At 36.6% G+C, this 20,982-nt stretch overlaps 1 protein-coding gene across 1 annotated transcript in view; it reads right to left on the bottom strand.

Annotated features, from left to right (window-relative positions):
• foxp1b (forkhead box P1b) overlaps positions 1–20,982 on the bottom strand; it is a 670,786-nt gene that overhangs the window by 157,709 nt on the left and 492,095 nt on the right.

The raw sequence follows: 20,982 nt of genomic DNA, 5'->3' as shown, positions 1-20,982 counted from the left end.
TTGAGCTGTAATTTGACCCCCTTGAAGTGCAAGTTAAAGCTCTACTATGCAAAGCGAAAGCCATTTATCAACAACATCCAGAAACGCCGATCTGTAATTTGACCCCCTTAACATGCTTCAAAACTCACCAAATTTTACACACACATCAGGATTGGCGAAAATTACCATCTAATTAAAAACCGAACCCCTTAAGTCAAATTTGCGCTCTAGCGCCCCCTAGGAAAAAACCCTGACAAAACTGCTTGTAACTTCTGTTAGGAATGTCGTAGAGACATGAAACAAAAACTTTTATGTAGGTCTGACTTAGACCAGGGCTTGGCAGCGGCCAAAGGCGGACCCGACCAACGCTGCTTGCAGCTTTAATTTTACTTGTTTTGGAAATTTTTGACAAGCTGGATTTTCTTGTTCAATTTGCAGATAATTGTGCTTAGTTCAAATAAAATACCCCTATTTTTTGTATAAAAACTGCTCCTAGGAAGAAAACACAGACAAAACTGCTTGTAACTTCCAGAAGGAATGCCGGAGAGACATGAAACAAAAACTACTATGTAGGTCTCACTTAGACCTACATTTTAATAATTGACATCCTGCAGCAAAAATCAACAGGAAGTTAAAAATTACCCCTGCAAAATGAAAGTTTTGTAAACACCCGTCACCTTTTTTCAAACGTTATCTCCTCTGAGACCGTTTGTCGTTTCGGCTTCAAACTCGCACAGGAGAGAGTTTAACCCTTCTGATTAAAAGTTATCGAAATATATATATGTAGGTGTGGGAAAAATCACAAGACTACTTCATCTCTACAGAACTGTTTCATGAGGCGTTCCCTCAATCATCAGGAGATTTTCTCTGGCCCGTAAGGACCAGAGGAGTAGCCCGCTGGCCTGTTCTAAAAATAGCTCAAATAGCAGCACTTACCAGTGAACTGCCTCTATTTTTTTTAAATTGTGTTTATTTACTAGCAAGCTGGTCTCGCTTTGCCTCAACATTTTTAATTCTAAGAGAGACAAAACTCAAACCGAATTCGAAAATATTTTAAAGACTTGGTCTTCACTTGTTTAAATAAATTCATTAATTTTTTTACTTTGCTTCTTTTAACTTTCAGAAAGACAATTTTAGAGAAAAAAATACAACCTCAAAAATGATTTTAGACACATATACCTTTTAAATTCCTTCCTCTTATTTCCAAACAATTTAACTCAATGTTCAAGTATTTTTTTTGTATTGTAAAAAATGATAAATATATTTTAATTTAATTTTTCATTTTAGCTTCTGTTTTTTCGACGAAGAATACTTGCGAAATATTTCTTCAAACTTATTATGACTAAAATAAAAAAAAAAATCATTCTGGCAAATCTAGAAAATCTGTAGAATCAAATTTAAATCTTATTTCAAAGTGTTTTGAATTTCTTTTAAATTTTTTGTTCTGGAAAATCTAGAAGAAATAATGATTTGTCTTTGTTAGAAATATAGCAATTTTTTATGTATTATAACAAAGTGCAGATTGGATTTGAACCTATTTAAAACATGTCATCAAAATTCAAAAACTAATCTTAATCAGGAAAAATGACTAATGATGTTCCATAAATTATTTTTTTAATTTTTTCAAAAAGATTCAAAATAGCTAGTTTTTCCCTTCATTTTTTTTTTCAGTTGAATTTTGAATTTAAAGCGTCGAAATTGAAGATAAACTGTTTTCAAAATTAAATTTTCTTTTTTCCCGTGTTTTTTTCTCCTTTAAACCGTTCAATTAAGTGTTTATTTTTCATCATTTATTCTCTATAAAAAACCTTCCGTAAAAGGAAAAGAAAATGTACGACGGAATGACAAACAGAAATACCCATTTTTTTTATCCATATAGATTTATTTATTAAAGGTAAATTGAGCAAATGTGCTATTTCTGGCAATTTATTTAAGTGTGTATCAAACTGGTAGCCCTTCGCATTAATCAGTACCCAAGAAGTAGCTTCTGGTTTCAAAAAGGTTGGTGACCCCTGGTATAGATGGTGGTGAACACGTATTTTTAGCATACCACTTATAGTCCACAGTTTTTTTTTTTTAAGTTTATCCGTCCATCCATTCATTTTTTTACCGGTTGTCCCTTACATATTTTCTTATTTGATAAGACAATTTATGTGTATTTTTCATTTAAACATATGATATTTCTTCTGAATTGATTACAGTATATACCGTTTTTAATGGCATATTACAGTATATAGGCTGTGGTGGCCATGAATTTTTGGCATGGTTTATGCCTTAGTCCTTGGTTGTAAACATTTAAAATTTAAATATGATAGCAAATATATGATAATTTTTTGACATTTAAGACTAGATTAAAATTATGGCATTTTTTATGAAAAAAAATGTATTTAAAAAAAAATATATATATATATATATATATATATATATATTATATATATATATATATATATACATACATACACTTTTTAAGATTTTAAATATATTATAATATCTGTCATAATTTTAATTTGGCATATACATGTATGTGTATATATATATATATATATATATATATATATACACTTTTTAAGATTTTAAATACATTATAATATCTGTCATAATTTTAATTTGGCATATACATGTATGTATATATATATATATATATATATATATATATATATATATATATACACTTTTTAAGATTTTAAATACATTATAATATCTGTCATAATTTTAATTTGGCATATACATGTATATATATATATATATACATATATATATATATATACACTTTTTAAGATTTTAAATACATTATAATATCTGTCATAATTTTAATTTGGCATATACATGTATGTATATATATATATACTTTTTAAGATTTTAAATACATTATAATATCTGTCATAATTTTAATTTGGCATATACATGTATATATATACATATACTTTTGAAGATTTTGAATACATTATAATAGCTGTCATAATTTTTATTTGGCATATATATATACACTTCTTAAGATTTTGTAAATATTAAATATTATCGCATTTTAAAAATAATATACGATAACTGTTCTAACAATATATAGAATTTGCTGACAATGCATTTTTGGGATGGTCTACGGTCAACGTTGTACTTTTTTTCCCCCTCCAAAATATGATACGAATATGATTGAAAATATATATTTGAGACATTTTTTTTTAAAAAGTAATCTTTTATCAATATTAATATATTTTGCAAAAAATAAATGTATGGTCATTGAACAATTTTAAACGTTTGTTACGATATTTGGCTCGACTGACCATATATTTTTACATAATTGTACAATTGATGTCTTTTCAAACAAGTGAACATTTGATGGTTTTGTCATAGCAGATTGTATCCGATCCAGCGTAGAGAACCAGCAGGCACAACTGCTGGGGGAAAAAAAAAAAAAAAAAAACCAGGACGATCTCGTTTTAACTGCCTGAATTCTTCGCAGCGTTGTTCCGAGCCTCACATGTGACTCACAGTAACAGCAGATATTTCAACCTGCTCGGTGTAAAACCCCAACAACAGCCTATTACCGACCCCCGTTTTATTACCCATTACCACTGAGGTCATTAGCAGCAAGAGGGATTGTACGCTTCTTAACCTATTGATCAATGTAACTACTACCATTTAATCCTCTGCTCAAGGAGTGAAAATCTGCCTAAGACGGGGCTCCTATTGAGAGGAAGGGCAGGAGGGAGCACTTTAACTAGAAAATATGGCCCTGGCCTCCCAATCGTTCCCATTTAACTTAAACACCCGGCGCCAGTCGCCATTTAGACTACTCCCACATGGTGCCCTCCGTTATCGCCGGGATGATTCACCAAAAATATATTAGCATCTAAAGATAGTCGACAAGGAGACTAGGCACCGGGCTAATAACTGAAGGGATCCACTGAGCCCAGCACTAATCTACTCCGCCAATATGAGGGTGTTAAAAAAAAAAAAAGGGGACATTCTGAAGATTCCAGAAATAGCTGACGTTTATGAATTTCATGAAGGTGTGGTGCTCTCCAGGTGCCGTACATAAACATTTGAAAGCTTCAACATTCTTGCACAGCTGCAGACTGACTGCAGGCAAAATAGTGCACCAGCTCAGACCTGCTGGACAAACACACACACGTGTGCATTTGCACGGACACACACACACACACACACACACACACACACACACACACGTGTGTCACGTTCAGATGGCAAAACGCAGAGTCCTCGTCAAATTCTAGTTTATGTCCGACAAGTTGACCGACATGCATTAGTGCAGGGGTTCTCAAATGGGGGTACGCGTACCCCAGGGGGTACTTGAAGGTATGCCAAGGGGTACTTGAGTTTTTTTTTTTTTTAATATTCTAAAAATAGCAACAATTCAAAAATCCCTTTATAAATATATTTATTGGAGGAACTCAAAGTAAAGCCGCTGCTCCTCCACATGGAGAGGAGCCAGATGAGGTGGTTCGGGCATCTGGTCAGGATGCCACCCGAACGCCTCCCTAGGGAGGTGTTTAGGGCACGTCCAACCGGTAGGAGGCCACGGGGAAGACCCAGGACACGTTGGGAAGACTATGTCTCCCGGCTGGCCTGGGAACGCCTCGGGATCCCCCGGGAAGAGCTAGACGAAGTGGCTGGGGAGAGGGAAGTCTGGGTTTCCCTGCTTAGGCTGTTGCCCCCGCGACCCGACCTCGGATAAGCGGAAGAAGATGGATGGATGGAATAATAATTCAACAAAATATGAATGTAAGTTCATAAACTGTGAAAAGAAATGCAACAATGCAATATTCAGTGTTGACAGCTAGATTTGTTTGTGGTTCTCAAATGGGGGTACGTGTACCCCGGGGGGTACTTGAAGGTATGCCAAGGGGTACTTGAGTTTTTTTTAAAAATATTCTAAAAATAGCAACAATTCAAAAATCCTTTATAAATATATTTCTTGAATAATAATTCAACAAAATATGAATTTAAGTTCATAAACTGTGAAAAGAAATGCAACAATGCAATATTCAGTGTGGACAGCTAGATTTTTTTGTGGTTCTCAAATGGGGGTACGTGTACCCCTGGGGGTACTTGAAGGTATGCCAAGGGGTACTTGAGTTTTTTTTTTTTAATATTCTAAAAATAGCAACAATTCAAAAATCCCTTTATAAATATATTTATTGGAGGAACTCAAAGTAAAGCCGCTGCTCCTCCACATCGAGAGGAGCCAGATGAGGTGGTTCGGGCATCTGGTCAGGATGCCACCCGAACGCCTCCCTAGGGAGGTGTTTAGGGCACGTCCAACCGGTAGGAGGCCACGGGGAAGACCCAGGACACGTTGGGAAGACTATGTCTCCCGGCTGGCCTGGGAACGCCTCGGGATCCCCCGGGAAGAGCTGGACGAAGTGGCTGGGGAGAGGGAAGTCTGGGTTTCCCTGCTTAGGCTGTTGCCCCCGCGACCCGACCTCGGATAAGCGGAAGAAGATGGATGGATGGATGGATGGATGGATGGAATAATAATTCAACAAAATATGAATGTAAGTTCATAAACTGTGAAAAGAAATGCAACAATGCAATATTCAGTGTGGACAGCTAGACCTTCAAGTACCCCTGGGGGTACTTGAAGGTATGCCAAGGGGTACTTGAGTTTTTTTTTTTAAATATCCTAAAAATAGCAACAATTCAAAAATCCTTTATAAATATATTTCTTGAATAATAATTCAACAAAATATGAATTTAAGTTCATAAACTGTGAAAAGAAATGCAACAATGCAATATTCAGTGTTGACAGCTAGATTTTTTTGTGGTTCTCAAATGGGGGTACGTGTACCCCTGGGGGTACTTGAAGGTATGCCAAGGGGTACTTGAGGTTTTTTTTTTTTAAATATTCTAAAAATAGCAACAATTCAAAAATCCCTTTATAAATATATTTATTGGAGGAACTCAAAGTAAAGCCGCTGCTCCTCCACATGGAGAGGAGCCAGATGAGGTGGTTCGGGCATCTGGTCAGGATGCCACCCGAACGCCTCCCTAGGGAGGTGTTTAGGGCACGTCCAACCGGTAGGAGGCCACGGGGAAGACCCAGGACACGTTGGGAAGACTATGTCTCCCGGCTGGCCTGGGAACGCCTCGGGATCCCCCGGGAAGAGCTAGACGAAGTGGCTGGGGAAAGGGAAGTCTGGGTTTCCCTGCTTAGGCTGTTTCCCCCGCGACCCGACCTCGGATAAGCGGAAGAAGATGGATGGATGGATGGATGAATGGAATAATAATTCAACAAAATATGAATGTAAGTTCATAAACTGTGAAAAGAAATGCAACAATGCAATATTCAGTGTGGACAGCTAGACCTTCAAGTACCCCTGGGGGTACTTGAAGGTATGCCAAGGGGTACTTGAAGGTATGCCAAGGGGTACTTGAGTTTTTTTTTTTAAATATTCTAAAAATAGCAACAATTCAAAAATCCTTTATAAATATATTTCTTGAATAATACTTCAACAAAATATGAATGTAAGTTCATAAACTGTGAAAAGAAATGCAACAATGCAATATTCAGTGTTGACAGCTAGATTTTTTTGTGGTTCTCAAATGGGGGTACGTGTACCCCAGGGGGTACTTGAAGGTATGCCAAGGGGTACTTGAGTTTTTTTTTTTAATATTCTAAAAATAGCAACAATTCAAAATCCCTTTATAAATATATTTATTGGAGGAACTCAAAGTAAAGCCGCTGCTCCTCCACATGGAGAGGAGCCAGATGAGGTGGTTCGGGCATCTGGTCAGGATGCCACCCGAACGCCTCCCTAGGGAGGTGTTTAGGGCACGTCCAACCGGTAGGAGGCCACGGGGAAGACCCAGGACACGTTGGGAAGACTATGTCTCCCGGCTGGCCTGGGAACGCCTCGGGATCCCCCGGGAAGAGCTAGACGAAGTGGCTGGGGAGAGGGAAGTCTGGGTTTCCCTGCTTAGGCTGTTGCCCCCGCGACCCGACCTCGGATAAGCGGAAGAAGATGGATGGATGGAATAATAATTCAACAAAATATGAATGTAAGTTCATAAACTGTGAAAAGAAATGCAACAATGCAATATTCAGTGTTGACAGCTAGATTTGTTTGTGGTTCTCAAATGGGGGTACGTGTACCCCTGGGGGTACTTGAAGGTATGCCAAGGGGTACTTGAGTTTTTTTTTTAAATATTCTAAAAATAGCAACAATTCCAAAATCCTTTATAAATATATTTCTTGAATAATAATTCAACAAAATATGAATTTAAGTTCATAAACTGTGAAAAGAAATGCAACAATGCAATATTCAGTGTGGACAGCTAGATTTTTTTGTGGTTCTCAAATGGGGGTACGTGTACCCCTGGGGGTACTTGAAGGTTTTTTTTTAAATATTCTAAAAATAGCAACAATGCAAAAATCCTTTATAAATATATTCCTTGAATAATACTTCAACAAAATATGAACGTAAGTTCATAAACTGTGAAAAGAAATGCAACAATGCAATATTCAGTGTTGACAGCTAGATTTTTTTGTGGTTCTCAAATGGGGGTACGTGTACCCCTGGGGGTACTTGAAGGTTTTTTTTTTAAATATTCTAAAAATAGCAACAATTCAAAATCCCTTTATAAATATATTTTTTGAATAATAATTCAACAAAATATGAATGTAAGTTCATAAACTGTGAAAAGAAATGCAACAATGCAATATTCAGTGTTGACAGCTAGATTTTTTTGTGGTTCTCAAATGGGGGTACGTGTACCCCTGGGGGTACTTGAAGGTATGCCAAGGGGTACTTGAGTTTTTTTTTTTAATATTCTAAAAATAGCAACAATTCAAAAATCCTTTATAAATATATTTCTTGAATAATACTTCCACAAAATATGAATGTAAGTTCATAAACTGTGAAAATAAATGCAACAAAATATTCAGTGTTGACGGCTAGATTTTTTGTGGACATGTTCCATAAATATTGATGTTAAAGATTTATTTTTTTGGTGAAAAAATGTTTAGAATGAAGAGGGCACTTTGAGTTGATGATTACTTCTATGTGTAGAAATCTTTATTTATAATCGAATCAAGTGTTCAACTTCAGCCTAATTTATGAACGTACAAATGTTTGTTAATGAATGTGCATCTGTTTTTTTATGTAAATCTGTTTGTTTATTTTGTTGACCATTGACCGAATAAATAATAAACTAAACTACACTAAACTAAAAAGTACTTTTATACTTGTGAGTGTTGATGACACAGCTTTGCAACAGTTGATATTCTAGTTTCAAGCATGTTTTACACAATATAGGTCATCAAATCTCAGCAAAAAGCTGGAATATCTTACTGAGATCATTTAGGACCAAAACTCTTGAAACAGAGGTCCCCAACCACCGGGCCGCAGAATTTTTTATTTATTATTTATTTATCTTATTTTTTTTATTATTAAATCAACATTAAAAACACAAGATACACTGACAATTAGTGCACCAACCCAAAAAAACTAAATTTTTCAAGACAAAAAAAAGCAAAAAAAATAAAAATTTTAAAGAAACACAAACACCCCCCACCCGCCCACCATCTATGCTGGGCCGCGGGACAAATTATTAAGCGTTGATACAAAAAGGTTGGGGGACCACTGCCTTAAAACAAGTAAAACACTATAACATAAAATCTGCTTAGTGAGAAGAATTATCTGCAATGAGGTGGCGACTTGTCCAGGGTGTACTCTGCATTCCGCCCCATTTAAGCTGAGATAGGCACCAGCGCCCCCCGCGACCCCAAAGGGAATAAGCGGTAGAAAATGGATGGATGGATGGATGGAGAAGAATTATCTTATCAGACAGAAAATAAGCAAACATCATCCTTATTTGAGATATTTCATCTTACTTAGATTTCAGACTTTGCAGTGTATGATTTTTTTCCCTCCCCTAAATCGTTGGTTCTCAACCTTTTTTCAGTGATGTGAACATTTTTTTAATTCAAGTACCCCCTAATCAAAGCAAAGCATTTTTGGTTGAAAAAAAGAGATAGAGAAGTAAAGTTATTTATAATCCAATCACTTGTTTATTTTTCAACAAGTTTTTAGTTATTTTTGTACCTTTCTTTCCAAATAGTTCAAAAAAAGACCACTACAAATGAGCAATATTTTGCACTTATACAATTTTAATAAATCCAAAACTGATGACTTAGCTCTTTATTTTACTTCTTTATCTCTTTTTTTCCACCAAAAATGCTTTGCTGTGATTAGGGGGTACTTGAATTAAAAAAATGTTCACAGGGGGTACATCACATCACTGCATTAGTTCACATTCTGACAAAAGACAGTGGATAAAAGTGCAAAAATAATAACATCAAGCAGATATTCCGAACTTATTGGGGTCACAATTTGAGTCGAAATGGCGACAGTTATCTGTCGGGGCGCCCTTGAGCAAGGTGCCGAGTCCCCTTCCCCACTCTGACATTATCTCCCTGCACTGCAACAAGTCTGTGTTCAAAAACAAGAAAAAAAAAATACAAAAATGAGGGGTATTTTATTTGAACTAAGCAAATTTGATCTGCCAATAGACCAGGGGTAGGGAACCTATGGCTCTAGAGCCAGATGTGGCTCTTTTGATGACTGCATCTGGCTCTCAGATAAATCTTAGCTGACATTGCTTAACGCGATAATTCTGAATAATTTTGCTGGTAATCACAGTGCTAAAAATAACGTGCAAAATACAAAAACAATCTCATGCATTTAAATCCATCCATCCGTTTTCTACCGCACCTGTTCAAGAAGTCGCATTAATGGTAAGAAGTATTTTATGTCATGATGACGGGGGGGTTGCAGCTTGCTGCGAGGTCGTTCTCCCAGGACATTGCATTTAGGTAAAAAAATGATTTAATTTTAACTAAAAAAATATACAAACAAAAATCGCTCACAGCGGAGGCACAGCTTTGGCTAAAAAAACAAAGCTAACGCATAAACAGACTAAGAACGTAAATCAAACAAAACTTACTTGGCATGGCATGAAGCACGAAACTATGGCAAGGCATGAAACAAGTCAGCACAGGGCGACTGACTGGCAAAGACGAGCTTAAATACTGCCTCTGATTAGTGCTCGGGAAGCAGGTGAGCGGGCATTTTGTCCACCAGAGACAGGTGGACAAAATGAGTAACCAAGGAAACCAGACAAGGGAGTGGAAAAAAACAGGAACTTAAAGAGTCCAAAGGACAAACAGCACATGGCCAAACAAAAACATGATCAACAGACATGACATTTTATTTATTATTGGTTAGCTTCAGAATAACAATGTTATTAAAAAGAATAAGAGACTTATTATACTCTAAAAAGGTTGGTCTTACTTAAAAATGCACGCATTTAGTTGTATTCAGTGTTAAAAAATATGATATGGCTCTCATGGAAATACATTTTGAAATATTTGGCTTTCATGGCTCTCTCAGCCAAAAAGGTTCCCGACCCCTGCAATAGAACAAGAATATTCGGCTTTTCAAGACTTTCCGAAACAAGTAAAATTAGCTAACCTCAATGAACCCCAAAAATACCTTAAAATAAGTATATTCTCCCTAATAAAAAGTGCACTTTTCTTGGTAGAAAAAAAAGAAACATTTTTGCTCAATATGTTGAAAAATATTCTTAAATTAAGTAAATGTTAGTGCCATTATCTTGACATGATGACGTCATGATTTTTTTTTCAATGCATGAAGTGAGAAATTATTACTTTAAAAAAGTACTTTTATACTTGTGGGTGTTGTTGACACAGCTTTGCAACAGTTGATATTCTAGTTTCAAGCATGTTTTACTCAATATAGGTCATAACATCCCAGCTCCGAGCTTTAATATCTTACTGAGATCATTTAGGACCAAAACTTTTAAAACAAGTAAAACAATCTAAACGTAAAATCTGCTTAGTGAAAAGAATTATCTTATAGACAGAAAATAAGCAAATATCACCCTTATTTGAGATATTTCATCTTTCCAAAACAAGTAAAATTAGCTAACCCCAATGAACCCGAAAATACCTTAAAATAAGTATATTCTCACTAATAAAAAGTGCAATTTTCTTGGCACAAAAAAAAGACACCTTTTTGCTCAATATGTTGAAAAATATTCTTAAAATAAGTAAGTGCTAGTGCCATTTTCTTGACATAATGACATGCGATTTTTTTTAATGCTTGAAGTAAGAAATTATTACTTTAAAAAAGTAGTTTTATACTTGTGAGTGTTGATTACACAGCTTTGCAACAGTTGATATTCTAGTTTCAAGCATTTTTTTACTCAATATAGGTCATGACATCTCAGCTACAACCTGTAATATCTTACTGAGATCATTTTGGACCAAAACCCATAAAGAAAGAAATTATTACTTTAAAAAAGTACTTTTATACTTGTGGGTGTTGTTGACACAGCTTTGCAACAGTTGATATTCTAGTTTCAAGCATTTTTTTACTCAATATACGTCATGACATCTCAGCTACAACCTGTAATATCTTACTGAGATCATTTAGGACCAAAACCCATAAAGAAAGAAATTATTACTTTAAAAAAGTACTTTTATACTTGTGGGTGTTGTTGACACAGCTTTGCAACAGTTGATATTCTAGTTTCAAGCATTTTTTTACTCAATATAGGTCATGACATCTCAGCTACAACCTGTAATATCTTACTGAGATCATTTAGGACCAAAACCCATAAAGAAAGAAATTATTACTTTAAAAAAGTACTTTTATACTTGTGGGTGTTGTTGACACAGCTTTGCAACAGTTGATATTCTAGTTTCAAGCATGTTTTACTCAATATAGGTCATAACTTCTCAGCTCCAAGCTGTAATATCTTACTGAGATCATTTAGGACCAAAACCCATAAAGAAAGAAATTATTACTTTAAAAAAGTACTTTTATACTTGTGGGTGTTGTTGACACAGCTCTGCAACAGTTGATATTCTAGTTTCAAGCATGTTTTACTCAATATAGGTCATAACATCTCAGCTCCAAGCTGTAATATCTTACTGAGATCATTTAAAACAGTGGTCCCCAACCACCGGGCCGCGGCGCGGTACCGGGCCGCAGAAGAATTTTTTTATATATAAAAAAATATATATATATATTTTTTTTTTTTCTTAAATCAACATAAAAAACACAATATACACTTACAAATAGTGCACCAACCACAAAAAACTCCCTTTTTCATGACAAAAACGGCCCTTTTTCATGACAAAGAAGGAAAAAAAAAAAGAAAAAAAAAAAGGACCCCCCCCCAACCCCCCGGGCCGCGGGACAAATTATTAAGCGGATACAAAAAGGTTGGGGACCACTGATTTAGAACCAAAACTCTTAAAACAAATAAAACACTCTAATGTAAAATCCGCTTAGTGAAAAGAATTATCTTATCGACAGAAAATAAGCAAATATCACCCTTTTTTTTTTAGATATTTCATCTTACTTAGATTTCACTCTTTGCAGTGTGCACGTTCTGTACATTGAATTTCTCCTTAGCCATTACAATCTGCATAATTCCCAGAAAAGAACACACTTTTTTTTTTTTTTTAAATAGCGAGCTAGGTCAAACTCATGTGGTTGGAAATGAGCTGAAAAAGCTTTTTTTTTTATCTGCAGAGAGGAAAGTAAGAGGATGAGCATATCAGTGAGACCGGCTCAGACATTTCACTTGCTGCGAAATGCGGCTGAAATTAACAAGGTGGGGTTAAAAAAAAAAAAGAAAAAAAAAAAGTTGGGACCAATCAAATTTTAAATTTCTGTTATTCTGTCATATTATTTCAGGGTAGCATCAAATGGAATGGAGAAAAAAAAAGTAATTCTGCCTTGCCCTCAAAAACACAACATGGAAAATAAAACATGATTTACTGCATTATAAAGTCAGATATGAGGACTTCATGCAATAATTTAGGTACATGCAGCAAAAAGTGCATGCATTCTCTAGAAAAGTACATAAATAAAAAATAAACACAAACAAAGCTCAGATTATTGGGATAATGTTGGTTTCAGAAGGCTGTGAAAAGGATTTGGGGATTAACAAAAAAAACAAACTGCGTATAACAGGATTCTCACTCACTTTTTCACCGCAAACAAACACTGTTATATATTCTAACAAAGTGCAGATTGGATTTTAACCTATTAATTCAAAAATGAATCTTAATCAGGAAAATGTACTAATGATGTTCCATAAATCATTGTTTTAATCTTTTCAAAAAGATTCGAATTAGGTAGTTTTTCTCTTCATTTTTTTTTTCAGTTGAATTTTGAATTTTAAAGCGTCGAAATTGAAGATAAACTGTTTCCAAATTTAATTTTCTTTTTTTTTCGTGTTTTCTCCTCTTTTAAACCATTCAAAGAAACTGTACGACGGAATGACAGACAGAAATACCCATTTTTATATATATATAGATTTATTTATTAAAGGTAAATTGAGCAAATTGGCTATTTCTGGCAATGTATTTAAGTGTGTATCAAACTGGTAGCCCTTCGCATTAGTCAGTACCCAAGAAGTAGCTCTTGGTTTCAAAAAGGTTGGTGACCCCTGGTCTATGGTCAACGTTGTACTTTTTTTTCCCTCCAAAATATGATATGTATATGATTGAAAATATATATTTGATACATTTAGGAAAAAAAAGTAATCTTTTATCAATATTAATATATTTTGCAAAAAATAAATGCATGGTCATTGAAAGTAAATAAATAAAAAATAAACACAAACACAGCTCAGATTATTGGGATAATGTTGGTCACAAAGGGATGTGAAAAGGATTTGGGGATTAACAAAAAAAAAAACTGCGTATAACAGGATTCTCACTCACTTTTTCACTGCAAACAAACACTATTACATATTCTAACAAAGTGCAGATTGGATTTTAACCTATTAATTCAAAAATTAATCTTAATCAGGAAAATGTACTAATGATGTTCCATAAATCATTGTTTTAATCTTTTCAAAAAGATTCGAATTAGGTAGTTTTTCTCTTCATTTTTTTTTTTCAGTTGAATTTTGAATTTTAAAGCGTCGAAATTGAAGATAAACTGTTTCAAAATTTAATTTTCATTTTTTTTCGTGTTTTCTCCTCTTTTAAACCATTCAAAGAAAATGTACGACGGAATGACAGACAGAAATACCCATTTATATATATATATATAGATTTATTTATTAAAGGTAAATTGAGCAAATTGGCTATTTCTGGCAATGTATTTAAGTGTGTATCAAACTGGTAGCCCTTCGCATTAATCAGTACCCAAGAAGTAGCTCTTGGTTTCAAAAAGGTTGGTGACCCCTGGTCTATGGTCAACGTTGTACTTTTTTTCCCTCCAAAATATGTATATGATTGAAAATATATATTTGATACATTTAGGAAAAAAAAGTAATCTTTTATCAATATTAATATATTTTGCAAAAAATAAATGCATGGTCATTGAAAATAAATAAATAAAAAATAAACACAAACACAGCTCAGATTATTGGGATAATGTTGGTCACAAAGGGATGTGAAAAGGATTAGGGGATTAATAAAAAAAACTGCGTATAACAGGATTCTCACTCACTTTTTCACTGCAAACAAACACTTTTTTTTTTTTTTTTTTTTTTTTTTTTTTTGGCAGAGCCGGTCCCAACGCTAGACTTAAACAAACAAACCGCTGCAAAGCGAGTGAGATCATCTCAACGACAGCTGAGTGGTGTGCCTCACCCTGGTTCTCAGCACCGCACACCAGGGCACACACACACACACACACACACACACACACACACACACACACACACACACACACACACACACACACACACACACACACACACACACACACACACACACACACCGTGTCAGCGTTGGACGGCACTTGCAAGAGCTTCGAGTCAAAACTGCCTGAATAATAATATTAACCACCCAGACCATAAAATAATGACATATATAAAAACATATATGAACTTGTGCTGTCATTGATTCGGTCTTTATATCATTTGGATTGGGATTGATCATGATGAATCACAGGCTTGTGTCATTTCAATTAACTTTTGGACTGTATCTTTAAAAAGAAAAATGGATCTATTGGCTTAAAACCTGGGAATAGTTTTACTTAAATACCAGTCAGGGTGTCTTTGGGAGTAAAATGTTCTTGACCTGATCCCTGACCACAGAACCAAACCCGGTTAAATAGATTCCGCGATCAACCCGCATGCATACCCGGTTAACCCCATCATTTTTCTCTGATTGATCACCTGAGTGTTATTTTTGACAAATTTACAAATTCCAGTGACACCTGATCTTTCGGGTTCCGAGTTCCTCGTCTTTTGAGCTATTCGAGTCAGCTGAGATTTAATTAAGATCGCAGACGTTTTTAAATCCCTCCTCAAACGGGACCGCCGTTGAAAGACAATGCTCGACGTCCCTCGTGCGGATTGTTTGTATCATCCGGCAAAGAACATCTAATCCGTGTTTCAATGACGGCAGACCAGAAGAACACGTATCGTGCCGAATCTTGAATTTCACTTACATTTTTAGTGCGTTTCTTCCACCAACATCGTCACACCTCTTGTTCTTTGAACACACTCCTCGAAGCATCGGCGACAAAGTACTAACACGACATCATTTTACCAGGAACTTCTAAGCTTAAGCTATCCCAGAGAACTGTGACATTCTATGCAGATCTAAAATCAGGTTGTCAATGTTGTAGTTAAAAAAATAAATAAAAAATGACAGGTGCTGGCAGCCCCGTCTTCTTGACAGGCCGCTGAACACACAACACCCCTGCCTGAGAGGGCTAATGCAGTACTAATGAACAATAAATCAACGTTGATTACAAACTGTCAACCCAATCAGCTCGCACTCCCGGCTCTCCCAAACTGAGAGTCTCGCCGCGACCGCACATAAGAAACTCTGGCACCTACCTGACATTTAAAGGGGTCCTTAAAATGAGTTGAAGTCAAAACAAAAACCATGCTCACATACATGAACCTCTCCTCGGACTCTGTCTTTATAAACTCGCGATTGCCTCCTTATGTGTCTAACTGTGTTTCCTTCCGACCATGCTGACACATCAATGAATATGTACTGTCCTAATTAAAACAAATAAACAAACACAAACTGTCAACCCAATCAGCTCCCAAACTGAGAGTCTCACTGCGACAACACATAAGAAACTATGGGACCTACCTGACATTTAAAGGGGTCCTTAAAAATGGGTTGAGGTCAAAGCAAATACCATGCTCGCATACATGAACCTCTCCTCGGACTCTCTCTTTTTTAAACTCTTTGTTGCGTCCATACGTGTCTAACTGTGTGTTTCTTCGGACAACGCTGACACATCAACGAATAAGTACTGTCCTAATTCAACCAAATAAACAAACACAAACTGTCAACCCAATCAGCTCCCAAACTGAAAGTCTCATCGTTACTGCAGATAAGAAACTCTGGGACCTACCTGACATTTAAAGGGGTCCTTAAAAATGAGTTGAAGTCAAAACAAAAACCATGCTCCTATAGATGAATCTCTCATTTTAAACTCTCTGTTGCCTCCGTATGTGTCTAACTGTGTGTTTCTTCCGACCATGCTGACACATCAATGTATAAATACTGTGCTAATTCAACCAAATAAACAAACACAAACTGTCAACCCAATCAGCTCCCAAACTAAAAGTCTCACCGTTATGGCAGATCAGAAACCAAAAACCATGCTCGCATACATGAACCTCTCATTTTAAACTCTCCGTTGCGTCCATATTTCGAACTGTTTCTTTGGACAACGCTGACACATCAATGAATAAGTACTGTCCTAATTAAAACAAATAAACAAACACAAACAGTCAACCAAATCAGCTCCCAAACTAAAAGTCTCACCGTTACTGCACATAAACTCTGGGACCTACCTGACATTTAAAGGGGTCCTTAAAAATGGGTTGAAGTCAAAGCAAAAACCATGCTCCTATAGATGAACCTCTCATTTTAAAGTCTCTGTTGCGTCCATATGTGTCCAACTGTGTGTTTCTTCGGACAACGCTGACACATCAATGAATGAGTACTGTCCTAATTACAACAAATAAACAAACCCAAACTGTCAACCCAATCAGCTTCCAAACTAAAAGTCTCACCGTTACTGCACATAAATTCTGGTACCTACCTGACATTTAAAGGGGTCCTTAAAAATGGGTTGAAGTCAAAGCAAAAACCATGCTCCTATAGATGAACCTCTCATTTTAAAGTCTTTGTTGTGTCTATACGTGTCTAACTGTGTGTTTCTTCGGACAACGCTGACACATCAATGAATAAGTACTGTCCTAATTAAAACAAATAAACAAACGCAAACTGTCAACCAAATCAGCTTCCAAACTAAAAGTCTCACCGTTACTGCACATGAACTCTGGGACCTACCTGACATTTAAAGGGGTCCTTAAAAATGGGTTCAAGTCAAACCAAAAACCATGCCCGCATACATGAACCTCTCATTTTAAACTCTCTGTTACGTCCATACGTGTCAAACTGTGTTTCTTTGGACAACGCTGATACATCAATGAATAAGTACTGTCCTAATTAAAACAAATAAACAAACACAAACTGTCAACCCAATCTGCTCCCAAACTGAGAGTCTCGCCGCGACTCCACATAAGAAACTATGGGACCTACCTGACATTTAAAGGGGTCCTTAAAAATGGGTTGAAGTCAAAGCAAAAACCAAGCTCACATACATGAACCTCTCCTTGGACTCCCTTTTTTTAATCTCTCCATTGCATCCGTATGTGTCTAACTATGTGTTTCTTCGGACAAAGCTGACACATCAATGAATAAGTACTGTCCTAATTAAAACAAATAAACAAACACAAACTGTCAACCCAATCTGCTCCCAAACTGAGAGTCTCGCCGCGACTCCACATAAGAAACTCTGGTACCTACCTGACATTTAAAGGGGTCCTTAAAAATGGGTTGAAGTCAAAGCAAAAACCAAGCTCACATACATGAACCTCTCCTTGGACTCCCTTTTTTTAATCTCTCCATTGCATCCGTATGTGTCTAACTATGTGTTTCTTCGGACAAAGCTGACACATCAATGAATAAGTACTGTCCTAATTAAAACAAATAAACAAACACAAACTGTCAACCCAATCAGCTCCCAAACTGAGAGTCTCGCCGCGACTGCACATAAGAAACTCTGGGACCGACCTGACATTTAAAGTGGTCCTTATAAATGAGTTGAAGTCAAACCAAAAACCATGTCCGTATACATGAACCTCTCATTTTAAACTCTCCGTTGCGTCCATATGTCGAACTGTGTTTCTTTGGACAATGCTGACACATCAATGAATGAGTACTGTCCAAATTCAACCAAATAAACAAACACAAACTGTCAACCCAATCAGCTCCCAAACTAAAAGTCTCACCGTTACTGCAGATAAGAAACTCTGGTACCTACCTGACATTTAAAGGGGTCCTTAAAAATGGGTTGAAGTCAAAGCAAAAACCATGCTCGCATACATGAACTTCTCATCGGACTCTCTTTCTTCAGACAACGCTGACACATCAATGAATAAGTACTGTCCAAATTCAACCAAATAAACAAACGCAAACTGTCAACCCAATCAGCTCCCAAACTGAAAGTCTCACCGTTACTGCAGATAAGAAACTCCGGGACCTACCTGACATTTAAAGGGGTCCTTAAAAATGGGTTGAAGTCATACCAAAAACCAAGATTGCATACATGAACCTCTCATTTTAAACTCTCTGTTGCCTCCGTATGTGTCTAACTGTATATTTCTTCGGACAACGCTGACACATCAATGAATAAGTACTGTGCTAATTCAACCAAATAAACAGACACAAACTGTCAACCCAATCAGCTCCCTAACTGAATGTCTCACCGTTATGGCAGATAAAAAACTCTGGGACCTACCTGACATTTAAAGGGGTCCTTAAAAATGAGTTGAAGTCAAACCAAAACCATGCTCCCATAGATGAACCTCTCATTTTAAACTCTCTGTTGCGTCCATATGTGTCTAACTGTGTGTTTCTTCGGACAACGCTGACAAGTCAATGAACATGTACTGTCCTAATTACAAAAAATAAACAAACACACAACCCTACAGTCTTGACCTTCTACTTTTTCCCTGACAAAACGCTGCACAGAAGTCAAAGAAATGCAACAGATGAGGTCCTAGTTCCCGAAGCAAAAACTGACTTTTCAACAGCAAAACAAACAGCTTTCACACAACTACCGAGCAAAGACATCAAAAGTGTGTCTTGGTTTTGATCGAGCCAAAAACAAAGTGCCCTACTTCACTTTGACATGACTTCGGGGAGCGAGCAGAGTCCGGCCAACAGTCATTGGGGTCACCACAAAAATGCCGAAATCGACATGTTTCTAGGAAACTGTCCGTAATTCGCTGAAAAAGTGCATGACAGTTAGTATACAAAACACACAACTTTAGGTAACTATTCCAAACATCCACAAAACAAACCGCATTCAAGACCTCCGTGCACTTAGTTTCCCCGAGTCGGCGGGGGAAGACTTAAGCCGATTCTAGAAAACGTGCATGACAAAAGTAATCCATTACAATGACAGCAACAAGCAGCACAATAGGACCGATCACGTCCTTTAAATTAGTCAAGTTTTTTCTAAAAAAGCGAGAACGCCGGCTTTATCGAAAGAAATCAATCATATTGACAAACCTGACAAACTCCATTTAGCTGGCGGGGTAAACAGAAAGCCGGGCCATGCGGTGTGGAGTGAAGCAGAGAGGAGAAGAGAGCGGGCGGCGGAAGGAGAGAGAGAGGGAGGAGAGAGAGAAAGAGAGAGAGAGAGAGAGAGAGGCGGGAGGAGAACAACCGCTGTTGTGCTGTGGCGTCTCCGGGCTCCTGCCGATATACAGACACACATGGCGAGCGCAAGGTTACTCCTTGGCTGACAAGATGCACAAAAAAAAAAAAACTACCCAATCAACCACGCCCTTCTCCACCAATCACGAGCCGGCGTTTTTCAACATAATCAATTCAAACGGGGGCCCACACAATGGGGGAGCTGAGGGCTGAGCTGCAGGTGAACCCGAGCCCCTTTTGTGCATGTGGGGGCCCCTTTAAAAGTGGAAAAAAAAAAAAGAGAGAGAGAGAAAGACAGTTGACCCTTTGACCCGTGCTGGGACTCTGGCCATGCTATTTAAACAATGGCAGCCCCGAAGAAAAGAGGCCCCTTTAATTAAACAACAGATAAGTAAACACTGCTATCCAGCGGAAAGAAACAAAACAAAACCAAAACGGGGCCCCGGCTATCAGCGCCGTTATTGTTCTGCCAAATGGAAATGTTTACAAAGCGAGCGCGACAGCATTCCACTCGCCCAGAACAACAACAACTCGGCCACTGTTTACATTTTTTTATTTCCTTTTGTCCTGGCAACTTTTTTCGGGTTGTTGTCCAAACAAGTTCAGGGTTTTCATGCATGAGAGGAAATTCTAGGAAAAAAAAGTAAAAAGCGAGTAAGTGATCACGGAGATCCCAGCGAGGGCAATTAGCCGTCATGATAACACACTCTTAAAAAACGCTCAAGTGCACCCACGGAGGAGCAGAGACGGGAGGGACATAGGACCCTGCCACCTACTGGAGATCCTGAGGAACTGTTCAGAGTCTTTTTGTGTTGTTGTTGTTGTTGTTGTTGTTGTTTTGGGGCTTTTACACAGCAAGAGGGAAAGGATGGCTTCTGCTGTCTAAATGTCTGTTTTAACACAACATAACAGTTTTGTTGGGATTGTAATATTTTTAATTGTATAATGTATGTTTTTATTGATAGTATTATTTATTTTAACAATGAAATGATCATATTAATAATAATTATTAATATTAATAACATTAATACGCTATTGATAATAATACCATAAATAATTTTAAGAGTATTGATCATATTACTACTAATACTACTACCATTAGAGGTAAAAAAATTATTTAAGTGAATGTATTATTATTATAATCATATTTTATACATTTTATGATTGTATTGTTAAAATAAATAATACTAACATATTATTATCAATTATTTCATAACATTATTAAGACA

Source organism: Nerophis ophidion, linkage group LG16 (genome assembly GCF_033978795.1).
Source record: "Nerophis ophidion isolate RoL-2023_Sa linkage group LG16, RoL_Noph_v1.0, whole genome shotgun sequence".
NCBI lineage: Eukaryota > Metazoa > Chordata > Actinopteri > Syngnathiformes > Syngnathidae > Nerophis > Nerophis ophidion.
Note: the sequence above shows the minus strand (reverse complement) of the source record. Positions and strands in the feature narration are given on the sequence as shown.